Genomic DNA, 26,086 nt, shown 5'->3' with positions numbered 1-26,086 from the left:
CAGGAGGCGCCTCCGCCGCCTCCTCCCCAAGAAGGTGCCTTGGCTCCAAGGCGTGCAGCCCCAGGGCGAGACCCTCCACGTCCGGCGCCTGCGCAGCAAGAAGGGAGCTGCCAAGAGATCCCACGTCCCCGGGAAGGTGCTCGCGCGCTCCCAGCGCCGGCGCGCCAAGATCGCGCCCCAGTGCCTCCACGACAAAACCCCGCGCTGCTCCCAGTGGCGGCGCGTGGTGACCCACAAGAACGAGTCCAGCACCAGCAAAGGGTGCCGGTGGCCACGGCGGGCTGCCGCACCTTCACCCCCGAGCTGCGCGGCGTCACATGGCCGGGCAAGTTCAAGCCTGACCTTCCTCCCCGCTATGATGGCACAGCGGACCCCGTGGAGTTCCTGCAGCTCTACGAGCTGGGCATCGTAGCCGCCAACGGAGACGAGAAGGTCATGGCGAATTGGTTCCCCATGGCGCTCAAGGACGGCGCCCGCACCTGGCTCCTGAACCTGGCTCCCGGCACGATCTCCTCCTGGAGCGAGATTCGCACCCGCTTCATCACCAACTTCCAGGCACTCGTGACCGGCCCCCGGCCGTGAGCGACCTGCACCGCATCAAGCAACAGCCAGGAGAAATCCTGCAGAAGTACATCCAACGCTTCAACTACACTCGCCTCAAGATCCCCAAGGTGACTGAAGAAGCCATCATCTCAGCCTTCTTTGACGGCGTGCGTGACGTCAAAATGAAGGAAGGGCTAGCAATCCATGAAGACCTGTGCACATCCCTGGAGCTGTTCAACTTGGCGACCAAGTGCGCCAGGGCTGAGGAAGGGCGCCTCTCCTTTCTCGAGCTCCCGGCAGCCGACCCGAAAGAAAAGAAGCTCAAGGCCAAGGACGTGAAGCGCAAGGGGGCTGTCGTGCTAGCAGCGGAACTGGACACCAAGCGAGGCAGGGATCAGCCTGAGTCATTCAAGGGCGGACGATACTGTGTGTACCACGACCTCCACACCCACAACACCAACGAATGTCAAGAGCTCAGAGCTGTGCGAGATGGGCGAATCGGCCGACGCCCAGAGCGCAACGACAGGGGCTATGGCCGAGGAGGAGGAAGAGGCGGTGGATGATGGGAAGACCGTGGCCTTCGCCAGGGATGGCGTGACCTCCCTCGTGAGGACCACTGGCGGGACCAGCCTCACGTGGGAGGCTGGAGGGACCAGCCTCGTGAGGACCGTCCCCACGGCAACGCATGCCTCCCTCCTCTGCCGCCTCCACCAAGAAGGAATGAGGACCAACACCAAGACGATGGGGCTGGGAGCTTCCAAGAGCCACATGCAGGTACTTGCATCTTGGGCGGCGCCCAGGCCCCAGCCTCACAGCGCATCTTCAAGCAGTTTGCTCGCGAGGTGAATGCAGTCCTTCCCAAGCTTGAGGCCACGCACCCTCTTAGGTGGTCTTCGTGCGCGATCACATTCAGTTCCGCAGACCAGCTCAAGTGTGCGGCAACGACCGGAGTCCTCCTGATGCTTTGCTCCCCAGTCATCAGCAACGTGCAGGTCACCAGGACCCTCATCGATGGCCGGGTAGGACTCAATGTCCTGTCCGTCGAGACGTTCGACAATCTCCAAGTGCCATACGACCAGCTTCAGCCGACCAAGATTTTCTCAGGAGTCACCGATGGTTCCACTGTTCCAATTGGGCAGGTTCGCCTTCCGGTCACCTTCGGGCAATGCAACAACTACCGCACCGAGCTCATCGACTTCGATGTCGCTCACATCTGCCTGCCGTACAACGCCATCCTCGGGTACCCAGCCCTAGCCAAGTTTATGGCAGTGACTCACCATGGTTACAATGTCCTAAAGATGCCAGGAAGCAGTGGAGTCATCACCATACCCTGTGAAGAAAGGGACGCAGTGTGCTCGCTCGAGCGTGCTTTCCAAGCCACAGCAATCGAAGACCCAGATCGCAGGAGCGGGAGGCCTCCCGAGGCGACCCTCAAGAAGAAGAAGACCTAACCTGGCCAGAGCCATAAGGAAGCAGGCACTTCTTGTCGGATTTCGGGTTCCCGCAGACCCTTGAGGTTCGAACACTAGGGTGCACGCGGAGATTTCGCCTCCTACCTACCTGCACCCCTCCGCCATGCTAGGATCTAAAACTACGGAAAGAACAACACAAGAGACACAGGGTTTATACTGGTTCGGGCCACCGTTGTGGTGTAATACCCTACTCCAGTGTGTGGTGTGGTGGATTGCCTCTTGGGCTGATGATGATGAACAATACAAGGAAGAACAGCCTCGCGAGGGTCTGTTCTTGGCTGGGGCGATGAACTGCTCAGTGGAGTTCAGTCACCTTCTCTCTCTCTCTCTCTCTGCCCCCAGCAAAACCGACCGAACCCCCTCCGCTCCTTTTGCTCTGTGGGTGGCTGGTCCTATTTATAGAGGCCCTGGTCCTCTTCCCAAATATCGAGCGGGAAGGGAGCCAACAATGGCGGGCTAATTTGAAGGGGGACAGCTGCTATCAGCTATCCTGACAAAAGTAGTCTTCGCCTGCGCAAAGCTCTAGTGATGACGCCATCTTGGGCTCCACGGTGACCTCCATCTCGTAGTCCTCCTGGTCTTGGTCTCGTTGCACCGAAGTGGCAACCTTTGCCTGATGCCTCGGTACTCCGCGGCTGCGCTTGCCCCTTTGCACGAAAGAGGAAAGGAGGACGTTGCGCAGGCTGGCACCCGCCTGGCGCCCTGAGTCGTCATGGCTTGCGTCACGGGCACCTCGTGAGGTACCCCGCCTTGATATCTCCGCCACCTCGTGAGCCAGCCTGACGAGGCCATGCCTGAGGAAGCTCCGCGTCATCCGCCCCGCGAGGCTTGGCCCCTCGCGAGCGTCTTGGTTTTGTGTTGGTGAAGATGGGTCGTGCTGGGCCCCCCTTCAAGCCACGCCGCAGGCAGGCAAGTCTGGGGACCCCCATTCCCAGAACGCCGACAGTAGCCCCCGGGCCCAAGGCGCGCCCGGACTTGGCCATGCAGGGAGGCGGAAGGGCAAGAGCGAAGCACTGCGGGCCCTAACAGCCTGCGGCCTTGGGCGCCGCGTGGCGGTTGACTGGATGTGGGCGCCTTAGCAACCGCGCGAGTTGATAAAGGAGTGGCATCCGCCTAGGCCCTGCTTCTTGCTTTCCCCAGTTGCTGCTCAGATCCCCTTTCTTGCGCCTCTCCTTCCTTCCTCCGAAATTTCCAGATCTGCTCTGACCATGCGACCTAGGGAGCCATGGCACCTCGTCAGCCCCCGGCCGCAGCTTGGTACTCGTCTGCCCTGGACTCGCCGAACGTGTCGGAGGCGAGCCTTGCCCGGTTGCGTCGGATGGCGACGGCGTGGGGCATCGACGGGGCGAAGGTGTTCAAGGCCGGCTCCTCCACCCCTGAGGGTCAAAGGAGCACCTTCTATCCGCTCTTTGTAAGTGCCATTGTTGTTGGCCTGGTGCCTCCCTTCTCCGAGTTCTTCTTCTCTGTCCTCCGCCATTACAAGCTACAGGCCCGGCATCTCCATCCCAACTCCGTCCTTCTCCTGGAAATCTTCGCTTATTATTGCGAGGCTCACATTGGGGTGCAGCCCTCAGTGGCCTTACTGCGCCACTACTCTTACCTCCGGACCTCTCGTGGGACTGCTTCCGCGTGCGCGAGCTTCATCGCGTACGGCGGCGCCATTGCTATCTCGAACTCTGGGAAGAGGATTGAGGGCTTCAGGAGCAAGTGGATCTTGGTGGATGCTGGGCGAATCCACCCTCGGCTGATCCTGCCCACGGAGCAGCCCACGAGCTCCAGCGACTAGGGTCGAGCGGAGCTCACGGATCCCCGCGTGAAGATGGTGTTGGAGAAGATGGACGCGGATCTGAGGCCGACCGACATGGCGGCGGCGAAGCTGACCAGCGCGTCGCTGCTGAGGGAGTTCCTGGAGCACCGGCTGGCTCCACTTCGGCAGTACTCACTTCTAATGTGGAGGCCCCGTCCGAGCCCCGCGGCCTTGCCCGACGGAGACCTGGCTGTGGTTCTCCAATCTCTGGACAGGGGCAATGTGGCGAGGTTGTAGGGCGCTCCTACGCCCTTGTTCCTCCGCGACGACTGGGAGCGGGTGGTGCAGTCCATGCCCGTCTTCGACGGGGAGGGGCCCGTGCCCCTGGAAGCTCCCGAGGGACCGGTGGACGTGCCCTCCGGCGACTCCAGCGAAGAGGAGGAAGGAGGGGAGCGGGGAAAAGGGCCTAACTCCGAGGCGACTGATAGAGAGTCGAGGGCTCCCCTCCCCCGGCGCAGGTCCCGCGCTCTCCGCCTCTCTCCAAGCGATGATGATGAGGATGACGACAAAGACGAAGACGAGGACAACGACAGGCAGGGCGGCGGGAGCTCACCCCCGATCCCGAAGAAGGACAGGACCGGGCTGATCTCCCGTGGGTCTCCCCCGGCCCCGGGGCGAACCGCAGACGCACCTTCCACCTCCAAGCTTCCCGAGGTTGACCCTTCCAGCCGGCTTTCAGGCTTCCAATTTGGCCGGAGGCCGCTTGAGCTCACCGGCGACGACCCGTAAGCATTTGATTCTTGTCTTTATCTCTTGCTATGCTTCTGAGGCTTGACGTCCGCATTCTTTTGGATAGGCTGGCGCCCGCAGCAAAGAAGCCGAAGGGGGCTCCCGTGGTTCCATCCGTGGCGGCGCTTCTGCCCGCGAAGGAGGGTGACCGCGGCGCACAGGCTTCTCCTTCCCAGTCGTCCTCGCGAGGCCTGGCTAAGCCAGCTGGGGCGAGCTCAGCCCCCACGGCCCAAGTGGCTCCTGAGGTGCTCTTGCCTGCCGCCGCCACTATAGTTGTCGGGGCGCGGCAGACTCCGCCTCAGGATGCCGCGGCTGCACTGCCGCCTTCTCCTCCTACTCCACCGGCCGCTATCTCTCCGACTCCTTCTGCCGTTCTGGATCATGCTGTTGCTGATCTGGACCGACTGCGTCAGGATCTTCTTGGCACCTACCCCCACTTGGTGGCCGGGCGCTTGGAGCTGGCTTCTAGATGGGTTCGCTCCGACACCTCGATTCGGGCGGCGCTGGTCCAGGCCTCGACGGAATGCGACGAGGAGAAGCAGGCCGTCCTAGAGGCGAAAGCTGCTCGTGATGCAGCCCTGGGGGAGGTGGTCGACGTCCGTGGTCGCTGCAAGGCACTGGAGGACAAGCTGCAAGGCCTGCGGGATCAGCTCGCGAAAGAGGTCCGCCTTCGCCAAGAGCAGGAAGAAGGCATGAAGGCTCGCGATGCGGCCGTCGAGTGCCGGGAGGCCAAGCTCAGGAAGCGCCGCGACCGCCTAGGCACGCTGGAGCAGGAGTTGGGGGCGAGGAAGGACGAGCTGGACGGCAAGGCCCTGGTTCTTGCCGAGGACCGCGCGGCCTTCACGGAGTTGGAGGCGAAGGCTCGCTCCTCGCTGAGGATGCTTTACGACAGCGGCTTGGAGAGCCCGCTGGCTGGCGCCGAGGACGGCCCCGCCAAGCTGCTTCCCTTCCTGGTTCATGCTCTTGAAGATGTCGCCCTTGGCCTTGGCCCCACAGCCAAGGCTGAGGCGCGTGTCCTGTCTTCTGCAGCGCTGACGCAGGTCCTCACCCACATCTACCTTCACGATCCCGGCGTTGACCTCGACAGCCTGCTGGAGCCAGTGAGCGGAGAGTGTGCCGCTGCCACTGCCGAGGCCGTGAAGGGTCGCGCAGAAGCTCTACCGGGGAAGTTCTGGGCCTTCAGCACCAAGCCGGAGCAAGGCGCTGCCGGCCCCGCTGCTTCGTGAGGCAAACCCACTCCGCGCTGCTCCCCCGCCGCCAAGTGACTCCGTCGTGGCTCCTATCCTGCTTTTAATTCCTGCACATGTATCATGCCTCGGGGAGGCGTTTAAACTTGTGTTTGGTACTGGGATAACAGTGTGGACTGTAATATTTGCTTTTGAATTCCTTGAAATTTGCGCTTTTCCTTCCTACTTGCTTATGTTCTACACCGGTAGAGCCCGGCCCCGCGCGTACCTCACCCAGCAATAGTCCCGACCGGAAACCAGGACAGGACCAAGGAGTGAGGGGCTACGTGACAAGTTAGGCTCCTGAGTCGCGATGCTCAGGAGTCCCCCTTGGTGCACGAACAGCAAGTAGGGAGGTGTGATGTAGGTGGATCTATCGTTCTACGTCTGCAGAGCCCGACTGCGCGCGTGCCTCACCCAGCGATGGTCCCGACCAGAAACCAGGACGGGGCCACAGAGTGAGGGGCTACGTGACCAGTTAGGCCCCTGAGTCGCGATGCTCAGGAGTCCCCCTTGAACGTGCAAGCGGTTCACACGGACGAGAGCAAAGGAGACACCGCAAGGGCCTCGCCTGACGCAGCTCCTTCGGGAGGTCCTGCAGGTCCATCATAGAAAAAGCAAAGGGTTGCCATGACAATTGATGGTCAACCGTGGGTTGCTTCCGAGGGGTAGTGAGGCACTGAAGGCTTGACGAGGTGACGCTATGCGGGGCTGCCGCGGCCAGAGCTCAGCCATCCAGGTTTGTCGGCGTTGTAGGGACAGACCCATGCGCAAGCGTCGTGCCGTTTGGGGGCAGCTTCGTTAGTTGGTGTCAGCTGAGCAGGCAACTGGGTAAAACACATTAGCTGTGAAGGAGTGGATTCATTCAAATAGATGCTGGGAATGCGGAGATCACTGGGTCAGGCCCGAGCGACTTGGGGGTGATGCAGCCCGAGGGGCGCCCCCAACAAGGTAAGCTGACAACATAGAATAAAAAGGGATACACGCCGCAGGGATGGACCCCCGCGGCCTAGGAATAATGCAGCCCTGGGGGGCGCTCCCAGTTGGAAGTGAAACTAGAGAGATGTCACCTGATGATGTTGAGGACGAAGGAGTGTTGGTGTAGCAGACTCGGTGGGCCGAGGAGGCCGATCCTCATGAGCCCCCAGGCCCAGGGGCCTTGGGAGGCTCCGGAGGCGCTGGCGGCTCCTCGCGGGCCATCTCCATCTCTGCCAGGCCTGCGGAACGCCTGGCCTCTCGTGCCTCCGCGATGCCCCTCATGAGGCACTGGTACATGTCAGCCGTGCTCGGCAAACCGTAAGGCATGCGAACATAGCTGTGGGGTGGACCTCCGCAGCGCCCCACTCGCGAGGGCCAAAGGCGCTCCAGGGAGGCGACTTGGTTGAGCCCTGGTACATCGATGCAGACACGCAGCCCGCCATCCTTGCCTGGATGGGGGGCCACTGCTGGTAGGCGACGGCCGCATCTCATGACTCTTGACTCATGTAGGTCCTGAATGGCCTTGCTGACGAACTCCTGAGGGTCTGGATCCCCTTGCCTTGCTCCTTCTTGAGGGAAACGTGCTTCAAAACACGCCTCCATGTGGTGCCCAAGCGCCTCCCTCGTGACCCTAGCCAGGTTGTTGGCCCTCTAGGGGAGAGCCCCCAAGCCCTGCCTGAGGAGGGCGCCGGGGGCGCTTTCCTATGCGATGGAGGGAGGTTCCCCCTGGGCAGGCACGGGCCCAGAGGGGCCTGCCTCCTGAGCGGCCGGGCCAGACGATGTCTTCTTGTTCTTAGGGGCGGCCTCGAGAAGCCTCCTGCTTCCGCGATCTGGATCTTCCAGTGATGCGGCCTGAAAGGCTCGTTCCAGGGAACACACCGTGTCCTTCTCTTCACACGGCACCATGATGACTCCGCCGCTTCCTGGCATCTTGAGGATGTTGTAGCCGTGGTGAGTTACGGCCATGAAATTGGCCAGCGCTGGGTACCCAAGGATGGTGTTGTACGGTAGGCAAATGTGGGCGACGTCGAAGTCGATGAGCTCGGTGCGGTAGTTCTCGCGTGCCCCGAAGGTGACAGGGAGGCGGACCTGCCCAATCGGGACCGTGGAGCCGTCGATGATACCGGAGAAAGGCTTGGTTGGCTGAAGCTGGCTGTAGGGCACTTGGAGGTTGTTGAACATCTCCATGGACAGGACGTTGAGCCTGCCCCTCCATCGATGAGGGTCTTGGTGACCACCACGTTGCTGATGATTGGGGAACAAAGCATCGGGAGGACTCTAGCTGTAGCTGCACACTTGAGCTGATCTGCTGAGCTGAATGTGATGGCGCACGCCGACCACCCGAGGGGGCACGTGGCCTCGAGCCTGGGAAGGACTGCATTCACTTCACGGGCAAACTCCTTGAAGATGCGTTGAGAGGCTAGGGCTTGAGCCCCGCCCAGGATGCAGGCGATCGCGCGCGGCTCCTGGAAGCCCCCAGCCTCCTCGTCCTGGTGGCGGTCCTCGTTTCTCCTTGGCTGCGGCGGCAGCGGTGGGAGGCCTGCGTTGCCTTGCGGGCGATCCTCGCGAGGCTGATCCCTCCAGTCTCCCTTGCGAGGTTGATCCCTCCATCCTCTCTCGCGAGGAGGGTCTTGCCAGCGATCCTCGCGAGGTTGGTCGCGCCACCCTTGGCGCGGGCCACGGTCTTCCCAGCGTCCTGCGTTCCTTCCTCCTCCTCGACCGTAGCCCCGGTCACCGCGGTCGGGGCGACGGCCGATCCTTCCTTCTCGCACGGCTCGGAGTTCTTGACATTCGTTGGTGTTGTGGGTGTGGAGGTCGTGGTACACACAGTACCAGCTGCCCTTGGAAGCTTCGGGCTGATCTCTGCCCCGCTTGGTGTCTGGTTCTGCCGCGAGCACGGCAGCCCCCTTGTGCTTCACATCCTTGGCCTTGGGCTTCTTCTCCTCTGGGTCTACGGCAGGCAGCTCGAGGAGGGAGAGACGCCCTTCCTCAGCCCTGGCGCACTTGTTCGCCAAGTTGAACAGCTCCAAGGAAGTGCACAGGTCTTCATGCATCGCCAGCTCCTCCTTCATCTTGACGTCGCGCACACCGTCGGAGAAGGCCGAGATGATGGCCTCCTCAGTCACCTTGGGAATCTTGAGGCGTGCGTTGTTGAAGCGCTGGACGTACTTCTGCAGGGTCTCCGCAGGCTGTTGCTTGATGCGGCGCATGTCGCTCACGGCGGGTGGCCGGTCGCGAGTGCCTTGGAAGTTGGTGATGAAGCGGATGCGCATGTCATCCCAGGAGGAGATTGTGCCTGGAGCCAGGTTCAGGAGCCAGGTGTCGGCTCCGTCCTTGAGTGCCATGGTGAACCAGTTCGCCATGACCTTCTCGTCTCCGTTGGCAGCTTTGATGCCCAGCTCGTAGAGCTGGAGGAACTCCGCAGGGTCGGCCGTGCCATTGTAGCGAGGAGGCAGGTCTGGCTTGAACTTGCCAAGCCACGCGACGCTGCATAGTTCGGTGGTGTAGGTGCGGCAGCCTGCTGTGGCCACGGGAGGCCTTGGGTGACGGAGAGCCTGGTCTTGCATGTCCCCACGTGCAGCAGCTGGGAGCAGCGCGGGGTATTGACACGCGGGAGCAGGACCATGGTCGCGACGTGCTGGAGCAGGGAGCGCCCGGGCAGCTTCTTGCGGGCGAGGGACTTCTTGGTAGCTCTGTTCTTGTCGTGCTAGCACCTGGTGGAGTGGGTTCCTCCTAGGGGCCACGCGCCTTGGATCCATGGCGTCTTCTTGAGGAGGAGGCGGCCGGGGCGCCGCCGGAGCCTCATCGCCCGCGCGGGGTGGGGTGCGGTGCAGCGGAACGGGCGGCGCATGAGAGCCCCCTGCGGCGCGGACGAGCTCGGCGACGCGGTCGAGCCATTCTTCCTAGACGTCATCGACGGGACGGTAGCGCAGGAGATCGTTTGCCACGATGAGTGCAGCCCGAGCCTCCATGGGCGCGCGAAGCGCGCGGGACGAAGAACTAGCTGCGGTGAGCGAGGGAGTTGCGGTGCGGCCGTCTTGCCGCACGGACGGATGCTGGGACGATGCTTGCCGCTTGTCCCCCGCCGGGCCGGTGGCGGCGTTGACGGCAGGTGACGGGGAACGGCGTGCATGCCCGCCGACAGGGGCCGTCTGGGCGACGCGGGAAGCGAGTGCGGCCCGGCGCTCGGCACGGGCCCGACGAGCATCAGACATGGGCGAGATGATCGGAGGAGAACGGGGTGGTGGAAGACGAATTCCGGTGCACCCCTACCTGGCGCGCCAAATGTTGGATTTCGGGTTCCGGCAGACCCTTGAGGTTCGATCACTGGGGTGCGCGCGGAGATTTCGCCTCCTACCTACCTGCACCCCTCTGCCATGCTAGGATCCAAAACTACGGAAAGAACAACACAAGAGACACAGGGTTTATACTGGTTCGGGCCACCGTTGTGGTGTGATACCCTACTCCAGTGTGTGGTGTGGTTGATTGCCTCTTGGGCTAATGATGATGAACAATAAAAGGAAGAACAGCCTCGCGAGGGTCTGTTCTTGGCTGGGGCGATGAACTGCTCAGTGGAGTTCAATCACCTTCTCTCTCTCTCTGCCCCCAGCAAAACCGACCGAAACCCCTCCGCTCGCTTTGCTCTGTGGATGGCTGGTCCTATTTATAGAGGCCTGGTCCTCTTCCCAAATATCGAGCGGGAAGGGAGCCAACAATGGTGGGCTAATTTGAAGGGGGACAGCTGGTATCAGCTATCCTGACAAAAGTAGTCTTCGCCTGTGCAAAGCTCTGGTGATGACGCCATCTTGGGCTCCACGGTGACCTCCATCTCGTAGTCCTCCTGGTCTTGGTCTCGTTGCACCGAAGTGGCAACCTTTGCCTGATGCCTTGGTACTCCGCGGCTGCGCTTGCCCCCTTTGCACCAAAGAGGAAAGGAGGACGCTGCGCGGGCTGGCACCCGCCTGGCGCCCTGAGTCATCATGGCTTGCGTCACGGGCACCTCGTGAGGTACCCCGCCTTGATCTCTCCGCCTCCTCGTGAGCCAGCCTGACGAGGCCGTGCCTGAGGAAGCTTCGCGTTGTTCGCACCGCGAGGCTTGGCCCCTCGCGAGGGTCTTGGGTTTGTGTTGATGAAGATGGGCCGTGTTGGGCCCCCCTTTGAGCCACGCCGCAGGCCGCAGGCAGGCAAGTCTGGGGACCCCCGTTCCCAGAATGCCGACACTTCCGGAGGTATTCCGTCAGGATTCGCGCCCGATCAGGGAGCGCCGCCCTCTCACTCATAGGAAGGCGCGCCCGGCGCCCTCCTCAGGCAGGGCTCGAGGTCTCTCTCTTGGAGAGCCACCGACCTTGCCAAGGTCGTGGGGGAGGCGCTCGGGCACCACTTGGAGGGGTGCTTTCAGGCACGCTTCCCTCAGAAAGGTACAAGTCAAAGCAGACCAAACCCTCAGGAGTTGATCGCAAGGGACACCCAAGAGCTACAAGAGTCCAGAGTCATGCGCGGCAGCTGCCGCTTACCTGCCGTGGCCCCACATCCAGGCGAGGATGGAGGACTGCGTGTATGCGTCGACATACCAGGGCTCAACCAAGCTGCGTCCCACGAGCGCCTATGGCGTTCGGCCGTAGGGCGCTGCATGGGACCACCCCACAGCTACGTTCGCATGCCCTTCGGCCTGCCAAGCACGGTCGCCGCTCATCATTGCCTGTTGAGGAGCATTCTGGAGGCTCAGGAGGTCAGGCATCGCGCGGTCCTAGCAGAGGTGGCGACGGTCCCCAAAGACCTGCACGTACCACCAGAGCCTCCCGAGGCCCCTGGGCCTGGGGGCTCATGAGGGCCGACGTCTTCACCGCGCATCGCTCACTTCCTCAGCATCACTTCGTCTTCAACAGCATCGGGTGACATCTTTCAGAGTTTTACTTTCAGCTGGGAGCGCCCACAGGGCTGCACCATTACCAGGCCGCGTGGGTCCGTCCCTGCGGCATGTATTCATTTTGGTTATGCTCTTTACTTACCCTATTGGGGCGCCCCTCGGGCTGCATCATCCCCACACCGCTCGGGTCCGACCCAGCAGTAGTTGCTTTTCCAGCGTTTACCCTAGGATGAAGTTGTTCTTTCTCGCTTAATCTGATTCCCATAATTATCACCTACTACTTGTCGTCATGCAAAGCGCTTGCACGTTAAAAGGGTGGCGCCTGAGCATCGCGACTCATGGGCTCTTACTGGCTCTCCAGCCCTCACCCCCTAGCCTTGACCCACGGCATCGTGACCTGTCATACCAGCGGTGGCTGAGCTCGCTCAGGGGCCGGGACCTGAGGACGTAGAGCATTTGCATTCTAACAACCCTGCAGGAACACACCAATTGATAAAGGCCCAGAGCCAGGCGCAACCCACCAGGTAGGGCCTCGTGAGTCCCGCGCTGGCTCACAGGTGCCCAGATACACCTCTCCTAGCCCTACCGTGCCGGCCACGTGTCAGGGCGGGGCTGTACACGCCCCGGGGGCTCCTCCCGGAGGGGAGCCCCCTCCCACGCACCAGTGGAAACACCATGCTCCGTGCTGGCTAATGACACTACCAAGGAGCGGCTATGCCCGTACACATACGGAAGCGCTATGCTCTGCGCTGGTGATAAACAACTAAGGGCGGCCCATGGCCGTACCAACCTCAGGGAGCCTAGAGCTCAGTGTCCGGCAACATCGCAACGCCTCCCTCGGGAGTGCCGCGCGAGGGGGCTGGACACGGGGGCTACGCCCGGGCCTCGCCCGAGCGCACGCCACCCAGCCAGGTCCCTTGGACCTGGTCGTCACGCGCCACTCCCCAAGCGGAGCCAAGGTACGAAACCCATTTGAGGGTCTAGGGGGACTCCTGAGCATCGCGACTCAGGAGCCTAACTTGCCACGTAGCCCCTCACTCCTTAGTCCCATCCTTGGTTTCCGGTCGGGGCTAACGCTGGGTGAGGTACGCGCGGGGCCGGGCCCTGCCGACGTAGAACGATAAATCCACTCCTCGCTCCCCCTTCCCTACTTGTTGCTCGCGCGTCAAGGGGGACTCCTGAGCATCGCGACTCAGTAGCCTAACTTGCCACGTAGCCCCTCACTCCTTAGTCCCGTCCTTGGTTTCCGGTCGGGGTTAACTCTGGGTGAGGTACGCGCGGGGTCGGGCCCTGCCGACATAGAGCGTAAACAAGTAGGAGAGGAAATGCAAATTCTGGGAAATTCAAAGGAAATATTACAAGCCATAAGATTGTTCCACAATGCCAAACACAAGTTTTAACGCCTTCGCGAGGCATGGTGCATGTGCAGGAATAAAACATGATGGAAGTCGCGAAGGAATCACTCCCCAGTAGCACCGTCACCGGTGGTGGAGTCACGCTGACGGCTTCGCCTCCCGAGGTCGCAAGACCGGCGCCACCGCGCCCGGGCAGGACGCTGGGAGAGTGGAACTTCCCCAGCAAAACCTCGGCTCGGCCCCTCACGGCCTCAGCGGCGGCAGCGGCACGGTCGCCGCTCACGGGCTCCAGCAGGCTGTCGAAGTTGACGTTGGGGTCGCGCAGATAGACATGGCTGAGGACACACGTCAGCGCCGCAGAAGACAGGGCATGCACCTCGGCCTCGACCGTGGGGCCAAGGCTGTCTGCGACGTCCTCAAGCGCATCAACCAGGAAGGGGAGCAGCTTGGCGGGGCCGTCCTCCGCACTAGCCAATAGCTCCTCCAGGCCTCTCTCATACAACATCTTCAGTATGCCTCGAGCCTTCTTCTCCAGCTCCGTGAAGGCCGCCCAATCCTCCATCAGAACCTTTGCCTTGGCGTCCAACTCGGTCCTCTCCTCCTTTAGAGACTGCTCCAGTGTCTCCAGTCGGCTGTAGCGGACATCAAGCTTGGCGTCCCAATCCTTGGCGGCGGCCTCCCTAGCCTTCATCTCCTTCTCCTTCTCCTGGCGGCTGCGCACCTCCTTGGCGAGCTCGTCGCGCAGGCCATGCAGCTCGGCCTCAAGCATCTTGCATCGGCCCTGGGAATTTGCGACGTCGCCCAGGGCAGCATTGCAAGCGGCCTTGCCTTGGTTGGCAGCCCGCCTCTCCTCGTCGGAGGACGACACGGCCTGGCTCAACACCGCTCGGACGGAGGCAGCAGAACTAGCCCAACAAGAGGCTAACTCCAGGCGCCCGGCCACCAGACAAGGGTCCGCACTCAGGAGATCCTCCCGCTATTGGCTCAGCTCGTTGGCAACCTGGTCCAGGACAGCAGCGGAGGGAGCAGAAGAGACAAGAACCTGTGGAGCAGGCAGAGAAGATGGCAGCGTGGCCACGGCTTGGTAGGAAGGGACCTCCTGAGCCTTGGCCGCCACAGCCGCAGCATCAGGCACAGTCGACTCCAGGCCCAGCGGGGCCACGGGGGCTGACTCCTCGCCAGGGTGCCCCAGTTGGCCTCGCGAGGGCGGTTGGGTCGGAGAGGCGCGGGCCTCGCTGTCCTCTCCCCCAACAGCTGAAGGCGTCGCCCCGGCAGACGGATTCGCCCCAAGCAGGGCCGCAGAAGCCTCCTTCAACCTCTTGGGCCGCAGGTGCCGGCCTGGTAAAAGAGCGCAAACGTCAAGCCTCAGCGGCAGAAGCCATGCAGAGCATGAATCGAGCACTTACTGGACATCGTCCATGGACTCAAGCAACTTCTGGCCATACTTGAAGCCCGAGAGCCTGCAACGCGGGTCAGCCTCGGAGGGCCCGGAAGCAGAAGGCGCGTCAGGAGAGATGGAGCTGGCCTTGGACCCCCCCAGGGACCAGAGCAGACCCTGGGGGAACCAGGCTCGACCTGCCCTTCCTCGTGACCGAGGAAGAGCCCTCCCTTCCTCGCCTAGCGCTGGCCTCATCGTCGTCCGGCATGGAGCGGAGGGCCTGGGACCTACGCCGAGGGAAGGACTCCCCCCAATCCTCGCCAGTCTCCTCCGGGTCGAACGCTTCCTCCTCCGCCTCTTCTTCATCCTCTTCCCCGCTGGAGCTGCCGGAGGACAAGTTCACCGTCGCCAAGACCGCCAGATCTTCGGGAGCTGCCGCGGGCACCAGCCCCTCACCGTTGAAGGTGGGAATGGCGTTCACCACCAGCTCCCAGTCGTCATGAAGGAACAGGGGGACGGGGGCGCCCACCGGGCTCGCCACGTCTCCCCCAACCAAGGAATGGAGGGCCGCAGCCAGATCCTCGTTGGTCAGGGCCTCGGAGCTCAGGCGCAGGGCGGCGTCTGCTCCTCCAAGCCCCCACAGTGGGAGTGGGTGCTCCTGGAGCGGAGCCACCCAGTGCTCCAAGAACTCCCTCAGGAGCGTGGCCCCGGTCAGCTTCGCCGCCTCCGAGTTGCTTGGTCTCAGGTCCGCATTCATCCTCCTCAACACCGCCTTCGCGCGAGGGTTGACGAGCTCCGCGCGGGACCATGTGTCAACGGACTTAGGTTGCCCCGTGGGCAATACCAGACGAGGGTGGAGGCGCCCAACATCCATGATGACCCACTTGCTCCGGTAGCCTTCAATCCTCTTCCCAGGCTTTGAGATGGTGTTGGAGCTGGAATATGCAATGAAGCTCGCGCATGCAGAGACCTGAGCACCATAAACCCGGAGGGAGAAAAAGTGGCATAGCAAGGCCACCGAGGGCTTCACACCAACATGAGCCTCGCAATAGTAGGCGAAAATCAGGTTGTATTGGCGGAGATGCAGAGCCTGCAGGTTGTATTGGCGGAGAACGGCATGGAAGAACTCAGAGAAAGGAGGCACTAGACCAGCGATAATGGGGCTCATGAAGAACGGGTGGAAGGTGCTCCCCTTGCCCTCAGGCTAATCAAAGCCGACCTTGAGCACAGTCACTCCCTCGCTGCCCTGCGCCATCGTCATCAGGCGTGCGAGGGCGAGGTTCTTCCCGACAAATTCGGGGAATCCAGAGCCGGCGAGTACCAAGCATCAGCCGAGGACTTGCGAGGCGCCATAGCATGCCAGATGCGAAGGATTGAGACGGATCTGGAGGATTTCGGGAGTAAGAGGAAGGAGAACGAGAAAGGGGATCTAGGGCAAGACGGACGAGAGCGGGGCAAGTAAGCCTGGCCAGTGCCCCCCCTTTTTGTCAGTCATGCAGTTGCCGAGCCGTCGTGGGAAGTGCAGACACCCACGCCCATGCCCAATCAACCGCCACGTGGCGCCCAAGGCCGCAGGCTGTTAGGGCCCGCGGCGCTTCGCGCTTACCCCTTCGCTTCTCTGCTAAGCCAAGCCCGTGCGTGCCTTGGGCCCGGGGGCTACTGTTGGCATTCTAGGAACGGGGGTCCCCAGACTTGCCTGCCTGCGGCCTTCAGTGTGGCTCAAGTGGGGGCCCAGCGCGGCCCATCTTCATCAGCTCAAGCTCAAGACACTCGCGAGGGGGCCAAGCCTCACGGGGCAGACGACAGGAAGCTTCCTCAGAGGCAGCCTCATCAGGCAGGCTCACGAGGACACGGAGAGATCAAGGCAGGGGTACCTCGCGAGGAACCCGTGACGCAAGCCATGACGATCGAGACCAAGCGGGTGTCGGCCTACGCAGTGTCCTTGTTTCCCCTTTGGTGCAGAGGGGGCAAGCACAGGCCAGGGCATCAGGCAAAGGTTACCATTCCGGTGCAACGAGACCAAGACCAGCCGGATGGCAAGACGGAGGTCACTGTGGAGCCCAAGACGGCATCATCGCCAGTGCTTTTGGCAGTCGAAGAGCACCTTTGGTCAGGATAACTTGTACTAGATGTTCCCCATCGAAATGGCCAATTGTTGGCACCCTTCCCGCTCATTATTTGGGGAGAGGCCCAGGGCCTCTATAAATAGAGCTAGCCACCACAGAGTAGAGACATCTAGACACCCCAAGAACATCGAAAGATCTGGTAGAACCCTAGCAGAGAGAGAGAGAGAGAGAGGCGATGAACTCACCCTAGCAGTTCATCGCACCAGCTCAAGAACACCTCTCGCGAGGCTGTTCTTCCCTTGTACTGTCCATCATCAGCCCCAAAGGCAATCCACCACACCACACACTGGAGTAGGGTATTACACCACAACGGTGGCCCAAACCAGTATAAACATCGTGTCTCTTGTGTTGTTCATCATTTTCATCTTAGTTCGCACGAGAGGATCGGACGTAGATCGGTAGGGGAGAGATCTCCGCGCGCACCCCAGTGTTCGAACCTCAAGGGTCTGCCGGAACCCGAAACCCAACATAATCATCAGCTATGGGCTTTACGATCCTGAAAAATAGGTTATACCAACGACAGCACAACAAAACCATACACCAATGATCCTCGAAACTGGAGATATACTGCAACTGAACAATGTCTGTTATGTTAGCATACATGTTAGTTGTCTCTCTCTCATACGTATCCATGCTCATGATGGCATTGTTTTGTGTCTTCCTGTGTTCGTCGCGTGCAAGGGTGTTGTAGCGCACATCTCCAACAACGCAATATTCATAATGTCTTACGCGAGTATCAGGACCCATTGCTAGTGCATAAAGGGCATCATCAACTGCCTGCCCATCCTCCCGCATCTTCTTAACCTATGGTTAGAAAATAGACAAGCTGATCATCTTATGTACTCAATATATTAAAAAACTAACAGTGCAATTCAAAAGCTTACATGGCTCTTGAACCATTTCACAAATCCTACCATAACCAGTTTGTCAATGTTTCTTAGATTTTGCTGCAGTAACTCCTTTTTGTAGATGCTGCACAACATAGAGATCGTGTCAAACATCTAAATATATAAGAATGTGCTGCAAGTTTAGTAGATTGCAATGTATAAGCTGCAATACGTAGCACTTACTTGATATAAGGTAGTATCTCAGGATAGTTATTCAACACATACCAAACCATTTTGTCCAAATCTTTAGGTTTGTCCTCTGGTCGACTCTTCCCTGTAACTCGAACAGAATAATCGAAAATATTGAGCCCAAGATTGTCTTCACCCACCTCTTTGATATGCTGATCAATTGTTTCAATGTATTTTGAGCAGAATGTCAACGCTTCTGTAGCAATGTATGACTCTGCAATGGAACCCTCGAGTCTAGCTCTGTTCCTAACATAGCCCTTGAAAGTGCCTAGCCGCCTTTCAATAGGGTACATCCAGCCATACTGTACTGGACCTCTAAGTAGTGCCTCCCGAGGTAGATGAATAGCCAAATGCACCATCACATCAAAGAAGGCTGGAGGATAGGATAGTTGCTATCTTGTCTCTAAGACGCTCCAAAGCATCTACCCTGATATTTCTACTGCAGAGTTCCTGAAGAATTGTCCCAACTCTGCAACTGCTCTGTATAAGTCAGGGCGGCCCAATCCTCTAAGGATAAAAGGTAAAACCCTTTGAACTAGGAGGTGGCAGTCATGAGTTTTCAACCCCTATACCTTGTTTCCATCTGCACTGACTCTCCTTTTAGGGTTGGAAGCAAATCCATGTGGGAATCTCACACGTGATAGGACCTCGCAGAATTCTTTTCTTTTTACCTTGTCCAGGACGTACACAGCTGGTGCCATATCCCGTGGTTTACCTTCATCTTCCACCTGCAAATTCTTTCCGATACCCAGGTGTGTCAAATCAATCCTAGATTTTAAGGTATCTTTCATCTTGGCTTCAATATTAAGAAGTGTGACGATAATGATGTCACATATATTTTTCTTGATGTGCATCACATCAATATTATGCCGCAGATCCAAATCTTTCCAACACTCCAAGTCCCACAAAGTGGACCTGTGGGTAAACAATAATCTCTCTTCTGCCCTGTCACGCTTCCTTCTCCTGCTAACATTACCAGGATGGTTTCCTAGTGTAATATGACTGACCTTCTCTAATTCCACTTGCAAATCATCGTGGTGAGCCTCTTTGGCGCATCATGGTTTTCATGCTTTGCATTAAACACATGTATTCGGTATTTTATAGGACGCGGCTTGTCCTTGGCAAGGAAACGACGGTGTCCAATGTAACAGATCTTCCTAAGTATCGCGTATGACAGCGGATTCCTGTCACAGTGAATACATGCATTGTAACCATGTGTCGTTCGCCCTGACATAGTGCCCAAAGCCGGATAATCATGGATGCACCAAATTATAACAGCACGCATAAAGAAATCAGCTGGTGGGCTACTATATAGGTCTCGAGTGAGAACACCTCTCCATAGTTGTTGAAGTTCCTCCACAAGAGACTCCATGAATAAATCGAAATCCTTTCGAGGACTTTTTTGAGCTGGGATGAGTAAGGCCATCATGTAGTTTGATTCTTTGGTGCAGACTTTGGAGGCATGTTGTAAGGGATAACAAGCACTAGCCACATGCTATATGTGGCGCTCTGGTGGCCAAATGGGTTGAATCCATCTGAAGTTAAGCCAAGTCTAATGTTTCTCGGGTCAGCAACAAACTTTTTGTGTTTCCGATTGAAGCTTTTCCACTCACTACCATGTGATGGATGGCTCATTACATTCTGATCTCTATACTCCTAGTTCCTAGAATGCCATAGTAAATCCTCTCTTGTTTCAGCATCAGCAGGGCCACTGCCAGGCCCGCGCCAGCCAACACTCCACAGGACTCTACCCACGGCGGTGCCCAGGCTCACCAGCGTGGTGACGCTGCTCATCGCACAGAACCTGGGAAGAGCGCGATGTGGGCACCGGGGTGGGCATCTTGGAGGTCGTGTCGCCGCCCGTGGGTGGCACGGAGACGCCCCCGGAGGACCCCGCGCCGACTGCGGGGGGCCCAACTCCGTCTCTGGATTTTGCTATGTGCGACCCGTCGTGTTGCGCGGAGCGATGTTGGTGCTCGCGGGCCGCGCCTCGGGTCCTGTCCGCGACTGGCCCGCTGCTTGCCCGCACCGGTATGGGCCGTCCGGCTCCTGATGAACCGATCGCTGTGGCCGCCTTCTTCTTGGGAGCCATGAAGATGAAGAGCCGCTAGGCTAACTGCCAGACCGAATTTTCACAACTGCGCCCCCTACCTGGCGCGCCAGAGTTGTCGGTGGAAACGACACCTACGGGGTCACTTGGATCCCTTCTACGGTTGGCGAGTGCGAGGTTGTGCAAAGAGCAGGTCTGACAGGAAGCACACGGATTGTTTACCCAGGTTCAGGCCGCAAAGATGCATAATACCCTAGTCCTGCTTTGGTGGATGTATTTGAGTGTGTTCTTGTGTTCTTGAGCTAGCTACGGGATGCAACTTGCCCAGAAGAGTCGAATCCCTCTCCTGGTCGCCTCGTGCCTCCTTTTATAGGAAAAAGGGGTTGCCACAGTGGCACACAGGAGGTGGAAGGGTCTACAGTCGACAAGCCTATCCTCTGGAACCGTCGGACACACACATTTAATGCACTGCCGACGTGCCCTCCTCAGTTTATCGAGGACGCCAGGGAAGCATGTCCCAGCTGTCGTCGCCTCGCCTGGCCTCGACACGCGTTCGAGCTGATGAGGCATTGTGGTGCCACGTTGGCTGGCTGCTAGGCTGGCGCGGTGGTGGAGCCTTCATGAAGGGTCGCATGCCACCACGCATGTGCTTGCTGAGTCGGTGTACAGGCCGCCTGTCGCCACGCAGTTGCCTGCCCAGCTGCTTGAGCTAGCAGCTGCTTGGGGAGGTGGTGGAGTCTTGGCTGGCGCGGGCTTGGCAGTGGCACGAATGAAATTCTTCATTTTACTGTAGGTGTGTGGCAGCTTAGACGCATCTGGGAAAGCATTGCGGAAAGCAGCCAACATCGCATTGAATGATTTGTTGGTCATCCGCTCAGATTTCTTCACTTGAAGAAATGATTTGACCATAGCTGAGAATACTGACGGCTTATTTCCTGGGATGACAGCCACGTTGCATTGTTCCAACATGTGGGCCCACCATTTTTCTTCTGCAGGTGAAAGTTCACGAAATGCATGAGCATTTCGTAGCATTGTTTCAATGTTGGTCAAACTCACTGGCTCCACCATGACCACCTCCTCCTCTTCAACCTGAGCATCAGGCAGATCAAGATGGTGATCTGCTTCTTCCACATAGTCAGTAACATTGACGTTCACAGCTTCACCATGATGAACCCACCTAGTATATGTGACCGACATCCCATACAAGTGTAGATGATTTTGCACAGTTGACTGGGGTCTTGTAACTGAATTCATATAACTACTATACGGGCAGAGCACATCTAATTTCAGACCACCGTACTCAGCTCTAATAAAGTTCATGAAGTTTTCAACCCCCTCGACATATGCAGCAGAGAATCTCTGAGCAGAAGTTATCCAAGTCTTGTCCATCTGTTAGACATATAAATTAGTTCTTCTACTAGATATTACAGGAAAAACATATATGCATTTTTTATGAAAAGTACAGAAAAAAAACCTAGGTCGATGTCTAAAGCTATGGCAAGATATTTGGACGAGCAGATCTAAGTAACAAAATATATTTAAAGATAATTCAGCAAACAGATTTGAGTGCTAAATTATGGGAGGTTGTTTTAGCAGTCAATGAGGCCAAGCACACAACCATCAATCTATCGAATGCCATCGCAGCAACAAAGATCGAGTATAAAACGGTGCAGAGCTATTTCACCTAACAGATTGGCTACTAGACCATGGCAATCTACGTCACAATAAATATATGGCAGGATATTTTAGCAACTAATCGGGCTTGGCATGCCATCTCAGCTAAGCAGATTGAGTGTAGAACAGGGCAATGAAGCTTCTTAAGCGTAGCATATTGACTGTAAACTACTTCGGCAAACAGTGAGATTAACAGCGTCTATCAGCTAACATTCAGCGCTAGAGCGACATGCATAGGGCCTCATTCTAGAATGCGCATACCAAGGGAGAAGCTGACCGCCGTGCATCTCCACACGAACGTCACCAGCGGTGGCTGCGCTGACCGCCGTGCGCCTCCACAAGAACATCGCCAGTGGTGGCGGCGCGGCTTGAGAACGGCATTCTACGATAGCGTACAGTGGGAGCGAGAGCATCGCCGTGCGTCCCCTCGATGAACCGCGGCGCCGACGTATCGGCACGGCGGGGAGGGCAGCTTTGGTGGAGCGAATGGAGTGGAGGGGTACGGGGGGAGGGTTTGGGGAATATTATTGGGTAGTTGGCCGAAGGGCGGTTGAATTTGGGATTTGGGGGGAATTTTTGGGGTGGATTATCATGCAGTGGGCGGGGGGAGTTTTGCACATGGTCGATTTTTTCAAGTGCAGTCCCACGTGTCAGTGAAGAGGCAAGCCGAAGCGTGTTCCGTTTGTGTGAGCTGTGTGTAGGACCGAACGTGTGTTGGGTGCAATGCGACCGCAACAGGGGTGCTGTGAATGTACCGCCTTTTTCCTTTTAAACTAGGTGTTTCGCCCCCTCAAAAAAAACTTGGTGCTTCACGCGATCCATCGATACTACTACTAGTAATCCGGTAATCCCGACTAAAACGGCGCGACCGGGTCTTTTCCCGCGCGATATGCTGAAGTTGGCTTAGTTGGATTTTTTTGGACGAGTAATGCTAGACCTACATAATCCCAGTTACGTAATTAACATAATGTGAAACATGTGAGCTGTTGATTGTAGATTGAGGGGAGGGAGGGGCCCACCACCATGAAAATCAGGGAGGGGAGAGAGAGGCAATTTACGTTAACCCTTTCATATGTTCTCGTAGATGTAGAAAGATGTGAAATGCGTGAATGTGTAGTGAACGTACTAAGATAAATTGTGTATGTAGACCATATGTGTTTATTTACTTCGCATGTTAGCTTTGTCTCGGTTCAATAAAAAGCAGAGGTAGTGACGATGGTGTGCCTGCCATCCTACAATATAGGCAGTCCGATCTATATCTAACGGATAGGAAGGAAACTATGAAAATTTACCCGCGCTCCTCTCCACATTTGCAGATAAGGCCTTCCCTCGTTCATCCTTTTCTCCCACAAGATCTTGATGTTCCATGCAATGCATGGGCATCTTGCTAGTACTGCTACAATATACTATATTATTGTGAAAGTTCATATACACCAGCCGAGATTAAAGCAAACACGGTAGATTTTCATTACATTTTGAACTTTTATAGGACAGAAAATAAAAGAAACCCGACCCTAAACCTATTCTACAGCGGCGACCAACGACCTCCATCTGCGATCTCCATTACGGGGGCGGGGTTCAAGATAAAGGTGCGGTCTCCAGCGAGGAAGAGTAGAACACGGGAGACAGACCGGCCAGTTGGCACACCATGCCCTGTGGCCTCCCATGCCCTACTCATCCTCGGAGAAGTCCCCGACCTCGGTGGTGCCGGACGTTGGACGGCAACAAGTAGGACGCGTGGCTGACGGTGCTCCCGTCATCGGCCGCCATCGTGGCCACCGCTTGTGCGGTCGCGTCCGTGTCCGGCTACGCCGCTATCACTACAAAAAAAATACACTTCCGTGATGATACGTGTTTGTCACAGTAGATCGCTTTTTTGTCATGCATGTACATCCATGACAAATTTATGACAGAATCAAGATAGTCATACATGTGCTGTCGTAGAAGTGTTCCATGACATTACCAAAATTATCATCACGGTAGTGTCCACTTCCATGACGATAAGTCGCGCATCACAAAAGTGCTTTCGTCAAGGGAGACCGACACATGGCATACACCGTAACGGAACGCCGTTAAGCTATCGGGTCGGGTTTTGGATCCGATAACCCGTTAACAGCACCGACCAATGGGGATTTTCCACGTGTAAAATCATCATTGGCTAGAGGAAACACGTGTTGGCTCATCGTCGGGACAGATGTCATCCACTCACTGGACAGAAGGCGCCTATGATACATCGACACGTGGCACGGACCAACAAGTTTAAATGGGGCGGCCCAACTAAAGGCCCACAAGATTTTGCGGACCATAATGGGCCGGCCCAGCTAAAGGCCCACAAGATTTTGCGGACCATAATGGGCTGGCCCAGCTAAAGGCCCACAAGATTTCGCGGGCCATAATGGGCCGGCCCAGGTAAAGGCCCACAAGATTTTTGTGTGCCATAATAGGCCGGCCCAGGTAAAGGCCCACAAAATTCTTGCGGATCATAATGGGCCGGCCCAGCTAAAGGCCCACGAGATTTCGCCGACATTAATGGGCCGGCCCAGCTATAGGCCCACAAGATTTTGAGGACCCTAGTAGGCCGGCCCGTTAACTGGCTGCCATGTTTTGGGCCAAATGCCGGCCCATATTTGATCCGGTCTATTAATGGCCTGCCACGCTCCGGGCCTAATAGTGGCCCATATGAGATCCGGCCCGTTAAAAGCCTACCATGTTCTGGGCCAAATTACGGCCCAGATCAGGTCCGGCCCTTTAAGAGGTTTTGGGCCTAATTATGGCCCATATCAGATTCGGCCCGTCAACTGGACACTATGCTTTTGGGCCCACTTGCTAAAGGCCCACTTAGTAATTCGGCCTGATATTAGTTTTGGCCTGTTAAGGGCCCGTTTAACGTTTCGGCCCTATATTAATTTCGGCATGTTAATAGCCTATCATATAGTTGGGCCTAACTACGGCCCGGTTTGCATCCGGCCTGCTCGCAGCCGATATCTGATTGGGCCAAACAAGGACCGAGACAATTTTTCGGCATGTTAAAAGCCCGTGATTTGATTCACACAATCATGGGTCGGGGTTCATTTCGGGCTGCTGCCGGCCCATGAGCTGATCGGCACGTTTCAGGCCCAACCTACATCGTGATGGCATGACGGCCCAATTATGTTCCATAATTTTACGGTTTGGCCGGTTTACTTGAAAGACAGGATATATATACAATAAAATAACTGCAGCATCATGAATAAGGAAAACCTATACTATACAATAAAGAAATTACGACATATTACATCCACTAGGCATCAAAGTTCACCACTATGATAATAAAGCACACGAAGACAACAGATTACATACACTGGGCATCAAAGATTGCCACCAGTGCAAATAAACACGCCGACAAAATAATATACAAAACCGACAGCACTTTAATAGAGTTCAAGAAAGGTTAGCCCTGCTGGGGAGCTGCAGCGCAAGCAGCTGAGCAAGATGATGAGACTGCGCTTGTTCAACACTTATATCTTCCTCACTCTGAAAGATAAACAAGCAGACGGATGACAGGTTTTGCACATAAAAGTATCACTGCTGACAATTCATCACAATTCTTACTGACGAATAAAGTGACACAGTTTAAATTTACATTAACACAATATGGTATTGTTCAGGTCAAGACATGGCAGGAAATGACATTGTGAAGGAGTTGGCAGCTTCACGACACCACTGGATTACAGATCAAGAACTCATAAGTATCAATGGTTAGTGTGCTGTCAATTTATACCATTTCAGATTGGCAAATAAAGAGATGGTTTAAATAATAGTAGAATGATATGACATTTTTCATAGTTAAGACATTGCAGAATATGACATTGTGCTGTAGTGGGTAGGTTCACCACACCACTGGATTACAGATGAAGAACAGAAGCATACATGCAGTGCAAAAGAAGATCACTTGCTCTGTATAGTTTAATTTACATGGTATGAAGAAGGAACTTGGTTGTACAACTGAAAACTTAAATTGAGAAAGGACGAACTTTTGTTTATGAACTACATATAATAAACTTTAAACAAGCAATTTGATGCAAACACCAAAAATAAACAGCTGTTGCAGTCATGCCTAACCAAATATATACAACAAAGTTTGAAGGCTTGAGATGGACAAACTTACATTATTGGTGAAGACAGGCTCTATAAAGGCCTTGTCCATGCTGATGGGGGGGGGCAATTCAAGAAGTTTACCACAGAATCTTCTTCAAAAGCATTGCCTTTATTCTACATTTTGTTAAGAGTAAATATAGATGTGATAATATACGAAAAAATGGAGAATATTTAAGATAAGATGAAGAGTGATGCTACATAACCAAGTAGCTATAAATGTAAGTGCAGCGATACAGGCAAAAGGTACAGCCAAGAGCAATGCACAGCTAAACTTCTTCAGTACCAACCTTATGGTAAGAGTAAATATAGATCTGATGTGTAGAAAATGGAGGGCAAAGGAAAATAAGCTGCAGAGTGATGGTACATGAACAACTACCTGTCATTATAAGTACACTGATAAAGGACAACATGTACTTACAAGAACAATGCAGAGCTAAAAAAACATTGGCATTGGATATATTCTACACTAATGTAACCATTCATACAGATCAGATAATTTGGAGCGAACAATTGATAAGCAAGCTATCATGCATACTGCTGTCACATAATGAACCAGGTATGTATGCAAGTACAGTGATACAGGACAACAGGTACTAACAAGAGCAAAGCAGCGGGCAGCATATTTGCGATATCCTGTCGTTCTTGTCAAACCGGAATTCTTCTTCGAG

Source organism: Triticum aestivum, chromosome 4A (genome assembly GCF_018294505.1).
Source record: "Triticum aestivum cultivar Chinese Spring chromosome 4A, IWGSC CS RefSeq v2.1, whole genome shotgun sequence".
NCBI lineage: Eukaryota > Viridiplantae > Streptophyta > Magnoliopsida > Poales > Poaceae > Triticum > Triticum aestivum.
Note: the sequence above shows the minus strand (reverse complement) of the source record.